General features: G+C 35.9%; 1 pseudogene; it reads right to left on the bottom strand.

Moving 5' to 3' along the window:
- Positions 1-3,297: 3,297 nt before the first annotated feature.
- The window catches only part of LOC113625404 (3-ketoacyl-CoA thiolase, mitochondrial pseudogene), a 174,675-nt pseudogene continuing 164,942 nt past the window's right edge, over positions 3,298-13,030 (bottom strand).

Below are 13,030 nucleotides of genomic sequence, written 5' to 3'. Positions count from 1 at the left end.
TCTCCATCTATTTGTATCATCTTTAATTTCTTTCATCAGTGTCTTATAATTTTCTGCATACAGATCTTTTGTCTCCTTAGGTAGGTTTATTCCTAGATATTTTATTCTTTTTGTTACAATGGTAAATGGGAGTGTTTTCTTGATTTCACTTTCAGATTTTTCATCATTAGTATATAGGAATGCCAGAGATTTCTGTGCATTAATTTTGTATCCTGCCACTTTACCAAATTCATTGATTAGCTCTAGTAGTTTTCTGGTAGCATCTTTAGGGTTCTCTATGTATAGGATCATGTCATCTGCAAACAGTGACAGCTTTACTTCTTCCTTTCCAATTTGGATCCTTTTTATTTCTTTTTCTTCTCTGATTGCTGTGGCTAAAACTTCCAGAACTATGTTGAATAAGAGTGGTGAGAGTGGGCAACCTTGTCTTGTTCCTGATCTTAGTGGAAATGCTTTCAGTTTTTCACCATTGAGGATGATGTTTGCTGTGGGCTTGTCATATATGGCCTTTATTATGTTGAGGAAAGTTCCCTCTATGCCTACTTTCTGCAGGGTTTTTATCATAAATGGTGTTGAATTTTGTCGAAAGCTTTCTCTGCATCTATTGAGATGATCATATGGTTTTTCTCCTTCAGTTTGTTAATATGGTTTATCACATTGATAGATTTGCGTATATTGAAGAATCCTTGCGTTCCTGGAATAAACCCCACTTGATCATGGTGTATTATCCTTTTAATGTGCTGTTGGATTCTGTTTGCTAGTATTTTGTTGAGGATTTTTGCATCTATGTTCATCAGTGATATTGGCCTGTAGTTTTCTTTCTTTGTGACATCCTTGTCTGGTTTTGGTATCAAGGTGATGGTGGCCTCGTAGAAGGAGTTTGGGGATGTTCCTCCCTCTGCTATATTTTGGAAGAGTTTGAGAAGGATAGGTGTTAGCTCTTCTCTAAATGTTTGATAGAATTCGCCTGTGAAGCCATCTGGTCCTGGGCTTTTGTTTGTTGGAAGATTTTTAATCACAGTTTCAATTTCAGTGCTTGTGATTGGTCTGTTCATATTTTCTATTGCTTCCTGATTCAGTCTTGGCAGGTTGTGCATTTCTAAGAATTTGTCCATTTCTTCCAGGTTGTCCATTTTACTGGCATAGAGTTGCTTGTAGTACTCTCTCATGATCTCTTTTATTTCTGCAGTGTCAGTTGTTACCTCTCCTTTTTCATTTCTAATTCTATTGATTTGAGTCTTCTCCCTTTTTTTCTTGATGAGTCTGGCTAGTGGTTTATCTATTTTGTTTATCTTCTCAAAGAACCAGCTTTTAGTTTTATTGATCTTTGCTATTGTTTCCTTCATTTCTTTTTCATTTATTTCTGGTCTGATTTTTATGATTTCTTTCCTTCTGCTAGCTTTGGGGTTTTTTTGTTCTTCTTTCTCTAATTGCTTGAGGTGCAAGGTTAGGTTGTTTATTCGAGATGTTTCCTGCTTCTTAAGGTGGGCTTGTATTGCTATAAACTTCCCCCTTAGAACTGCTTTTGCTGCATCCCACAGGTTTTGGGTCGTTGTGTCTCCGTTGTCATTTGTTTCTAGGTATTTTTTGATTTCCTCTTTGATTTCTTCAGTGATCACTTCATTATTAAGTAGTGTATTGTTTAGCCTCCATGTGTTTGTATTTTTTACAGATCTTTTCCTGTAATTGATATGTAGTCTCATGGCGTTGTGGTCAGAAAAGATACTTGATACAATTTCAATTTTCTTAAATTTATGCCACTTTGTTTTTATGAAAGACCTGTATTAGTATCTGTTTTCACTAACCAACAGAAATCTAAAGAGGTTTTTCACTTTTAGGAAAAAATTGCTTCTTTGCTTTAGGCCATTTCAACTTACAAACGTTTTCATAGGAACACTCTACTTTCAGAGAAAGAGAATGAGAGAGAGGGAGAGAGAAAGGGAGATATTTATTATAGGAACTGGCTCATGCAAGTTTTGAGGCCAAGACGTCCTACAACCTACCATCTGCAAGCTGGAGAACCAGCAGAGCCAGTGGTGTAATGCAGTCCAAGTCCAAAGATCTGAGAACCAGGAGGTTTGATGACTGAGGACAGGAGATGTCCCAGCTCAAGCAGAAAGAGAGCAAATTCATTCTTCCTCTGCCTTTGTGTTCTGTTCAGGGCCCTCAAAAGATTGGATAATGCCTTCCTACATTGGGGAGGGCCATCTGCTTTATTCAGTTCACCAATTCAAATGCTAATCTCTTCCAGAAACACCCTCACAGACACACCCAGAAGAATGTTTTACCAGCTAACTGGGCGTCCCTTAGCCTAGTCAAATTGACATGTAAAATTAATACCATCACAGTGGGTATTAAAAAGAAGCCTACTATACAAGTTAGGCTTTGGTTGAGTTGTTTGGAGGAGTGTTTAAGGAAGCAGTACCTTGCACTGGATTGTATCCTATCAGGAGCAGGAAGCAATTCTATGATAGGGTATCTCAAAACATCTTATCCATGACAATGATACACCAGAGTGAGGCTAATCCTGTAATTATTGAAGAAACAGCCATTGCGCATATTAACCAGGGAAGGGTTATACTTGTAAAGGTGTGGGTTGGGTAGTGCTTTGTCTATGCTCAGCCATGATTAAGGAATGGGCTTGTTTTTGTCTTTATCCATAAAGATCAAAGAATGGTCTTATCTGAATTTGAGGTTCTGTGAAAAAGTTTATTTTCAGCAGGAGACGCGGAAACCTAGCTGTGAGTGCCAGGACAGCTTGAAGCAACACCAAGGCCTGGCTGAGAGTTACGAGGCCACAGCCTGCATGTCAGGGGCGTGCTCTTTCTCACTTGTTTCTATTAAAGAATGTTAATAGAATATTCCATTGTAAAGTATAAAATGTAAAAAGAAAATCATAAGAAAATTTAAGAATTCCTCATAAAGGTATTTATTCATGGATTCATTCATCTATTTATTTTTGGAAATTAAGGCAACACATTCAATTTCCTTGCAATCATATGATCTAAAGCATGTGTGGTGGTCACTGGCCAGAATACGATTTTTTTAAGGCCTTCTATAATTAAACTTCAGTTCAGAAATACATCATATTTAGTGCAAATTGGAGAAAACTTATTTCTGGCCTGAGCTCTTAACTCATGATAAATACATCTTTACCTCATCAACCCTCGATCACACTCAATCACTGTTTCAGTGGCAGGGCATAGCCAGTTTTAGCAGCTTCTCTAAAGGTCCCCTGTTCTAATGTGGCCTGGCCAAGTAAAGTAACTGTGGGCCATGGTGGGCTCCTTTCTCTTCTCAGGCTGGGCTCTGCATGATGAGTGTCATAACTTGGCCAACTCCAATGCACGCTTATGCCCCTGCACATTTTCCACCTCCACATCTTAATTCATGAACCATGTGTGCAATAATGCTTGATCCAGATCCTCCCAATGGCTGATCCCAAGTAATGGCTCTTCCATTTAAATTGGTTATACCTGGGTCGAGATCCAAGCTCTTCTCAACTGCCAAGTACTGGGGAGGAAAAGCTCCATTTACCTCTACCAAATCCACGTCCTTAAGACTCAGTCTTCTTTTCTTTAGTGCCCCGTTGGAGGTAGGGACAAAACCAATATATATGACAGAGAGATCACATCTAGATACAAAATAGCTCACAATTCTTGTCAGTGTAATGTTATGCTTTTTAGCAGCATCTTTACTAGCTATGACCAAAGCATCAGATACTTCTGGTACATTCCTTACACTGATGGTCCCTTCGTCCTTGAAAATTGGAGGAAGTTTATTTAACTGCTCCAGGCTCGTTGGGACCAAACTGGCTCATGACTTGCATTGTTTTCCTGTCCTTGTCTTTACCTCAACTGGTACCATCTCATTATTAAAGTAGCCAGCATCTTTAGCAGCTTTCCATCTCTGCTCTGACTACAGGGTGTATTTGTTACATTTTTCTCTGCTAATTTTATGTTTTGCAGCAAGATTCTTTGCAGTAATTCCCATGGGGAGTTGGAGACGCTGCTCTGTTAATGCTGCTCGCAAAGCATCTTCCAGCTTGAGATCTGATCAAAACTTGGCTCTAAAACGCACGTTTCTGACACAGTAAGGAGCCATATTTTTGGCTGTTCCACACAAGACAACTTCAGCATCTTTAACACACATTTCCTGACATCCATTCACAATGGACTGGAAACCAGAGCCACAGAGTCTATTAACAGTGAGAGCTGAGGTCTCTTTCGGAACTCCCACATCAAACTGACGTGCCTTGCCAAGTATGCAGCATCTGAAGAGCTATTTGCCAGTTTATTATAAAGGATACAACTAAAGAACAGACAAATAGAAGAGATGCATAGCGCAAGATATGGGGAGGTGGGGTGTGGACCTTCCACACCCTCTGGGCACCCACCTGCCCCAGCACTTTCATTTGTTCACCAACTTGAAGCTCTGATGGGTTTATTCTTCATTCATAACAGAAGGATTTGCAAAAACAATGGAATTCATTTTTAATAGTAGAATTTTTGTTAATCAAATTCTGGAGAGGACAGTATCATTTGATGCAATGGGAGTTATAGGTAGAAGTTTTAATCTGCCTCTAAAAATTTGGCAAATATAAGGTTAATCTCCCCTGCCCTCCTAGTATTTGCACTTGAGATTTTCTTTATATTTAGTTTCTAAGTTAAAGGAATCCTGAATGAGAGGAATTGAAGACACATGTTTAAAATATAAAATTATAATTTTCAGTGCCATCACTATATTATATTTTAAAAGTTCTATGTCTTATGCTGCATTCATAATACTTCTATAGTATATAGTTTAAGAGCCATCTTATCTTACTCGATTGGAACAATTATTTGGTAAGTTAATTGAAAAGTAGGTTAAAGTAGGAACCATATACAAACAAAAAATGTACGCATACCTTAAAAATTTTATTTCAAGTTAAAACATACGCATGCACCTTATGATGTAGGGACAAAGTCTTTCTTTGAAAGTTAGTTTACTGATTTATTTTCCACATTTTGCATAAAAGACATCCTAAGGCCTCACACAACAACTAGCAATGGTTTCATTAGGTAAAGTAAGAAGGGCAGAAGGTGTGGAGCAAAAGAGAGGCACTTATTAGCCACAGTTATTCAGTTGGTATATTTTCAAAAGGGAATTGAAACCTTCAATTAATCTCAAAGATTATATGAAGACATATTAAGAGAGTTTCTGTATGTTCTATAAATAAAGTGGATACAGTCCACTTAATGAATAAGGCTTTTATATATTATCTGCAAGGGCTTATAATTATTTTTAAGTATTTTATAGCCTTATGTCATAAATCTTAGTGTCTATTCATTAGGTGGGTTTCTGTTGTTGTTGTTTGTTTATATATATATGTGTATATATGTCCCCTTTCCTTACTGAAGGTACCACTGCAAAGTATTTTGGGAAATTTAGAATAGAAAGCAGAATTCTCAACAGCAGGTCCATTTAGTTGGTTAAAATATGTTTATAACTAATCTTTTAAAATATATACTTGTAGAAATATAATTTTCAGACAATGTTCATCTATTTTTTATATATATATATATTTCCCCCATAAACACCAATTATATGTTGACATCGATCCTACTTGTTAGCTATGCTGTCAGTCAAAACAGATCTGACTGCTCTGTAATGGCATTTGGCAGAAGTAAATGGAGATTAGGGGATAGAGAGATCAGTTCAGGCCTCCAGGACAATCTGTAGCTTTCAATTCCAGCCAATCAGTGACACCTGCATGTGGTAATCATTCTCCTTGGTTACAAGTGCTGGCAGAAACTAGAGACGTGTTTTTCAAGCTTAAGCAAAACGAGCTAAATATAAATGTGAAAATCCTCTTCATTGTAGAATCTTCATCTTCTTTTGAGGAAAAAAAAAGGACAAAAAACAGGGTTGTTTTATTCATATTTTCAATTATTTTGTAGTAAGGTCAATTAAGCTTAAACACACCAATGAAGGATAAGCATGTTGGGGATAATATTTATCTTCTTGGGCCCATGACAAGAATTCAAACTGCAGTCCAGTATCCAACATGGGACTTTAAACGGCTGTGCTGGTGCCCACTACACCAGTCTCCTTTTTAGTTACTTGTTAGAGCTGTGTGAACCTTTCATCTTGTGAAACTTGCCAACCTCAGGAATATTTTATGAGTTACCAGCTTTGCAACTTTTGTAGAATACATTCAAACATCACTTTTACGGGCAGCAGAACTGTAAAATGTCTCTCCAAAGATTAAAGAAAAGTATATAAAAAGGAAACTATGGAAAGAAAACTAGTAGCATTCTCCCATCATTTCCCAGCAAACTCTTGTTTTCTCTAACTTTAAATGAAGTCAGGCCTCGACTTAGGGGTCAGCAGACCATCCTTCTGAGGTTATCATTCTCAATTGAATCTGTCTCCAGAAAAGCAAAAACACTACAGGTAATAAGCTTCTTCCATTTTTTTTATTCAGGTATTTAACTGCCATTCTTGGGTAAAATAAGATATTACTTTATAATATAGTATTTTTCTTTTTCTTTTCTCCTCTTTTCCAACTAGTTATCCCTAATCTTTTAACAAATTCTCATATAAAAATGTAATATTTATTTAATAGATGACGAAATATGCCAAAGTTTTTCTTTTTTAATAAAGATCAAAGAGCTTGTAAGAAAGCCACACTGTTTTGCCAAATGTGAACAGTAGTGCATTGTTATAATGCCTGTGGAAACCCAGAAGGGCAGCTAGATGCTAGAGCTGGTGAATAGGATAAGCCTGGATTTAGATCTTCAATTAAACTCTTTTGAAAATTTGACCTCAGAAAGATTAAAACTGATTTTGTAAGCAGATTTTGGGGAGCATACCTACACAGTTGGCCTTACTTATGGCAAAAAGAGGAAAACTAATAATTATAGAACACCTAGTACATTCCAGGGTCTCAGAGTCACAGATAGTTTTATTTGCTATCTTATATCCATTCTCCTTCTAGATATTATTTGAGGTCAGTTTTAAAGTCTCCATGGGAATTTGTCCTTGGGTTCTTTCAGAAGAGGAGCATGCATGAGACAAATCAAGCAAATATTGAATGGTGAAAATTCAGAACTTGTCTATTGAATGAATGTCAGAAAATTTGGAGAATTTATAAGTGGTAGTTCTTTTTTCTCCTGAACTAGAAATTTAGGAGCTACTGCCATCTTGCTACCAGAAAGAGAGTCTGAGGGTAGTTGTTCCTACTCACTGAAAACAAAGTCAAGATAAGATCAGAGAAAAACCAAGACCTAGAATATTGTTTAAGCCACTGCATCAAGCTTGATCAGAAGTCACTTCTATCCACGGACTTTTCAAAGGATCAAGCACTGGATATGAAAGCCACAGCACAGCCAACTGCACCATATTTGTAAACTACGTGGCGAGCACAAGCAACAGCACCCAACACTTCCTACTCCCCACATGGCAGAGAAAGTTAGCTCTCCCAACTTGCCTCTGTTGGAGTACACAAGATTTTATCAGCATGTTGTTCTTGAAAGGGAAGTGTCAGTTGTTTTCTTTACAAGAAGATGGAAAGAGAGAAATGAGTAATTGCTGCTCATCTTTCAGATATAATAACCAGTTAACATGAGGACACGATTCACTGCAATATGTCTCACACTCTATGAGTGGCTCAAACTGGATAAAACTATGGCTTAAAGCAGAAAGACAAACTGAAGGCCCACCCAATCTATCCAATTTACTTTAAAGTAATTATTAATAATCCCTTTAAAAATGATAAATCTGGAAAAAGCCTAAGCCAGACAGGATGCCAGGATAATAGGTATAAACCAGCACTGTCCTGCAAAGGAAATTATCAACAAAACAAAAAAGACAACCTACTGAATGGGAGAAAATGTTTGCTAATGATATGACCAATGAAGGGTTGATATCCAAAATATATGAACAACTCATACAAGTCAACATCAAGAAAACCCAGTCAACTCGATTAAAAAATGGGCAGAAGTCCTGAATTGACATTTTTTCAAAGAAAACATACAGATGGCCAACAGGCACATGAAAAGATGCTCCACATTGTTACTAATCAGAGAAATGAAAATTAAAACCACAATGAGATATCACCTCACACCTGTCAGAATGGCAATCATCAAAAAGACCACAAATAACAAATGTTGGAAAGGATGTGGAGAAAACACTTGTACATTGTTGGCGGGAATGTAAATTGGCATAGCCACTGTGAAAAACAGTATGGCAGTTTCTCAAAAAACTCAGAATAGAACTACCACATGACCCAGCAATTCCACTTCTGGGTATATATTTGAAAAATACAAAAACAGTAATCTGAAAACGTACATTCATCCCAGTGTTCATAGCAGCATTGTTTACAATCACCAAGGTATGGAAGCAACCTAAGTGTCAACAGATAAATGGATAAATAAGATGTGGTATATATGTATACAATGAATACTACTTAGCCATAAAAAAAGAATGAAATTTTGCCATTTGCAATAACATGAATGGACTTGGAGGATATTAGGCTAAGTGAAATAAGTCAGACAGAGAAAGCCAAATACTGTATGATATCACTTGTATGCAGATTCTAAAAAAGTAGAACTAGTGAATATAACAAAAAGGAAACATACAGATATAGAGAACAAACTAGTGATTACCAGTGGGGAGAGGGAAGGGGGTGAGGGAAAAGACAGGGGTAGGGGATTAAGGAGGTACAAACTATTATGTATAAAATAAGCCTCAAGGATGTATTGTACAACACAGGGAACATAGCCAATATTTTATAATAATACAAATGGAGTATAACCTTTAAAAATTGTGAATCACTATGTTGTACACCTGTAACTTATGTAATATTATACATCAACTATGTCTTAATTAAAAACAAAAAGCACAGGACTGTCCTGGGAAACCCAAGATGTACAAATCATCTAGCTACAGGGAATAACAAAACTCATGGGTGAGGTATGTACAATGACCTGTGACCTTTGGCTAATATGTAACGAAAACATGACTTTATTAATTCACTTAGTAAACATCGTTGTGTAGACTATCATGCAGCACTATGATACATCATAAGAATAAAAAGATAACCAGAATAAAATTTCTTACCCTAAAATAACACGTGTTTATCAATGGAGAAAGACATATTTGCAGATAGTTATGACACAAACATAAGGTATTGGCAGGGATAAAATAAGCACTCAGATTGAGTACTGAACTCTGTTTGGGGAGGTGGGAGAAAAAGTAACCAGAAAAGCTTAAAAAAAGAAGTGAAATTTGAGCTGTATAACAGTGGAATAATATATATTTGGCAAGTAACTAAGAAAAAAAAGAGTTTAGTCTTGAGTAAGGGAATGAAAGACATGGAATCATGGGGTCTAAAATGGCTTAATAACTTTAGGTTAATTTTGTCATGAAAATATTAAATCTTTCTAAGACTTATTTTCACCAAGGTGAAATGACTAAGAATAATACTGAGAGGCATTTTAGTTAATAAATATATCGCATCTTTTCAGAATCCATTCCTTGGTAGATTTTCAGCAAATTCATTGGCACTCTAGGATTTCTAAGATTGAAATAAATTTACAAAGGTCAGTTTTTATAAGTGAATTTAAGAAAATATTTCTTATTTTCTACATAAAAAACTTTGATTTAAATCCTGGAAGCCAAAAGTGTTATATTTTATTGAAACTGGAAAAAAAATAAAAGAATAGGAAAGCAATTCCCTTAGGAATTAAAGAACATTTTTATTCCCCTTTTATACAGTATGGCAGTTTCTACTTTTAGTGTTCCTCTTTAAAATATAGAAGTAACCTCACCATGAAAATTTTATGTGTAGAACCAAAGAATAAACAGCTTTCACTGATTCCCACCTGTATGCACACAGAGCCAAAAGAGTCCTTTCACTTAATTAAACCAAATTAAATTTTAGAATAACTTTAGAAACACTTACCTTCAAAATAACTGAGGTGTGCACTTCTCTCTAAACCCTTTGCTTGCCAAGTTTTTCCCATTAGACAAGCTTTTACATTATGTCATTAAAATCCTTCTTCTTTACTTAGTATAAATTGTTCAACCCAGAGGTGGTTATTTTTACCTAAGTCCAACATGTTCTGATTTCTCATAATGACCTACTGTTCTAATCTCTTATTTAGTTTATGATGTACTTTGCTTTTATTCTAATACATGGTATTAATGTTTGGTATTTTAAATGTCTGGACCATTAAGTACATAATGAATTACACAACTTTTTTTTTTAACTTTCACAAATGAGTTAAATAGGAAGAGAAAAATTTAACACTATTTATGATCTATATAGAAATATAGCATAATGTAGAAATTTAATAACACCTTACTTTTGTGATTCTATTAATTTGCCGGGCTGCCATAACAAAGCATCAAAAACTGTGTGGCTTAAACAACAGAAAGATATTGTTTCACAGTTCTGGAGAGTAGAAGTCCAAGATCAAGGTGTCTGCAGGTTTAGTTCCTACTGAGGCCTGTGAGGGAGAATCCGTTTCTGGTGATTTGCATGCACTCTTTGGTGTTTCCTGGCTTGTATGTGCATCAACCTGGCCTCTGCCTTCATCTTCATATGGAGTTGTGTGTGTGTGTGTGTGTGTGTGTGTGTGTGTGTGTGTGTGTCTGTGTGTGTGTATGTCTGTCTCCATGTCCAAATCCCCTCCTTATTTTCAGGATGCAATCATATAGGATTAGAACTCCCCCTGTTGAACTCGTCTTAACTTGATCATCTTCAAGGACCCTATTTATAAATAAGGCCACATTCACAAGCACTGGGATTTAGGACTCCAACATCTTTTTGTTATTAAACCCATAGGAGTGACTGGGTTTTGAAATGTTTTTCTTAAAGCAGACTGAGAAAATGCTTAACTGTGGGTCATCATGTCTGGGTTTAAATCCATCCCCTATCATTCATGAAGAAATCATATAATTTCTTCATGTTCTAAGCTTTTGCAAATATACCTGGGTATTTAGGCTCTGCTTTATCTTACCTGTATCAGGAATGAAGATAATATGTCAAGGAAGAAAAAATTGGAATGGAAACTTTTAAAGGGTCTTAAAGAAAAGCAGGAATATTAAGAGGAGAATAGAAATAAAGAAGTAAAAGGTGCCCAAGGAAAAGTGGTTGATATGGAAGAGTGACAAAGAAAATCCAATTTATAATTGGATTTGCTGAAGTTCATGAGATCTTACTTCTCGTTCTGTTGTCTGAGAGGTGCTAGAAGACAAGGCAATCAAGTAACAATCACAAACCCAGAGCCAGATCCTGGTTTCTAAATACTCTCTCTCCACTAATAGGAACTAGAATTATTTGGAGAAATGTCTGATGCCAGGCTGGAGCAGGAACAGTACAAGATGAACTTGGATGATCTTGTTTCTGAAAGTAAGTACTCAAAATTGAGACACACAAAAAGGACACAGAAGCCAACTTGAGGAACTCCCATGGCTAAATATGATGCAATTCAGCATCGAATTAAATAATGATAGTAAAGCATTATAGCTTCTTAAATGAATTAACTTACTATTATGCCATATTTAATAGTTTATATATCTATATTTATATGGAAAGCCCTTTCTTATAGTAGAGGCTCAAGTAATAAATAAGAAAGGAATGAAGAGATCCAAAAAATCACCATTTAACAACTATCAACATTAATTGAGGCAAGACCCATCAATGGATACTAAAAGAAGTGAGTGATATTTTGAGGTGTCACAAAATATTTATACGATCTCAATATAACTCCTTACAAGATAGTGAAAAAAATTGACAGGAACAACTTCATAAAGTGATCAAGTTAACATAATGAATCATGAAACATTTCAATAACATATGCTAACTGACATAAGACATTGAGAATAGCACGATATTGCTTCTGTGGTGTTCCTGACAAATAAAAACATCTATAACCTGGACATATCAGAAATTCCAAAGAGAGATGCATTTTATGCAAAATTACTGTTCTCTAAAAAATAAAATTAAAAACAAAAAGTTAATCTCCCAAAATAAAAGAGACTCAAGAGACGTGACAACTGAATGCAAGGCATGATCCAGGATTTTCGGCATATTCTGTCATATAAATTGCATTATTGGGAAAATTGTCAAAACCTGAATAATGTCTTCAAATTAGAGAATAATGCTGTATCAGTGTTAATTTCCTAGTGTTGTTAAGTGTGCTATATTCAATGAAATATTTACAGAGAAAGGGACATAATATCAGTAACTTATTCTCATGAGAAACAGAGAGAGAGAGAGAGATGAGGGAAGAATCTGCGTGAAGACTATATGAGAATTTTTGTATTTATTCTTGCAACTTTCTGTATATCTGAAATGATGTTAGAATTAAAAAATAAAAAGTTAAAAGGTACTCATATAACCTCTTACATGGTAGAGAGTAAGACTTGAAGAAAGAGCAAAAGTGTTACTCTTGAATTAACAGAAGAAAGAAATAGGTTGTAGCTTGTAAGAGTGAAAAACTATGACACAAGGGGGATAAAGGAGAATTTCAGCACCACTTGGACTTACAAGATTTACAGAAATGGGTACACCAGGAAAGGGCAGCAGCAGATGCAATTGGGAAGTATTGCCTTTATGAAATTTTTCCAGGAGCAGAGAGCAAGAAACGTGAAGAGGTGTTTGCAAAGAAGAAAGTGAACATGTTAGAAAATACATGTAACCTGAAAATGTGGGCTGAGAAAAAGAGGGTTTTTCCAGTGGGCTCAAGTCTTGAATTATGCATACAAGGGCGTGAGCTAGTGACATTTTTCTTAATATTTTTAATATAAGCATGATAGAATGATAGAATTGGCAAAGGCTAGAGAAAATGGGGTTACAGAAAGTATACATGTGCCCAGAGGGTCAACATGTCCTGGACTCACAGTAGGCTCACACTGGTATTTCTAATGGTGGTTGTGTTATCTTAATGACAGAAGATCTTGAATTTCTGTTCCCTCATTGCTGTCACCTACTTGAGCCTTTTATTTCTTCTGACACCAAGCTTACCAGATATTCAGCTTG

The sequence above is a fragment of the Aethalodelphis obliquidens genome, unplaced genomic scaffold (assembly GCF_003676395.1).
Source record: "Aethalodelphis obliquidens isolate GAN/ISIS:26980383/991018 unplaced genomic scaffold, ASM367639v1 scaffold2, whole genome shotgun sequence".
NCBI lineage: Eukaryota > Metazoa > Chordata > Mammalia > Artiodactyla > Delphinidae > Aethalodelphis > Aethalodelphis obliquidens.
The sequence above is the reverse complement of the archived record's forward strand: the minus strand, read 5'-3'. Positions and strand labels throughout refer to the sequence as shown.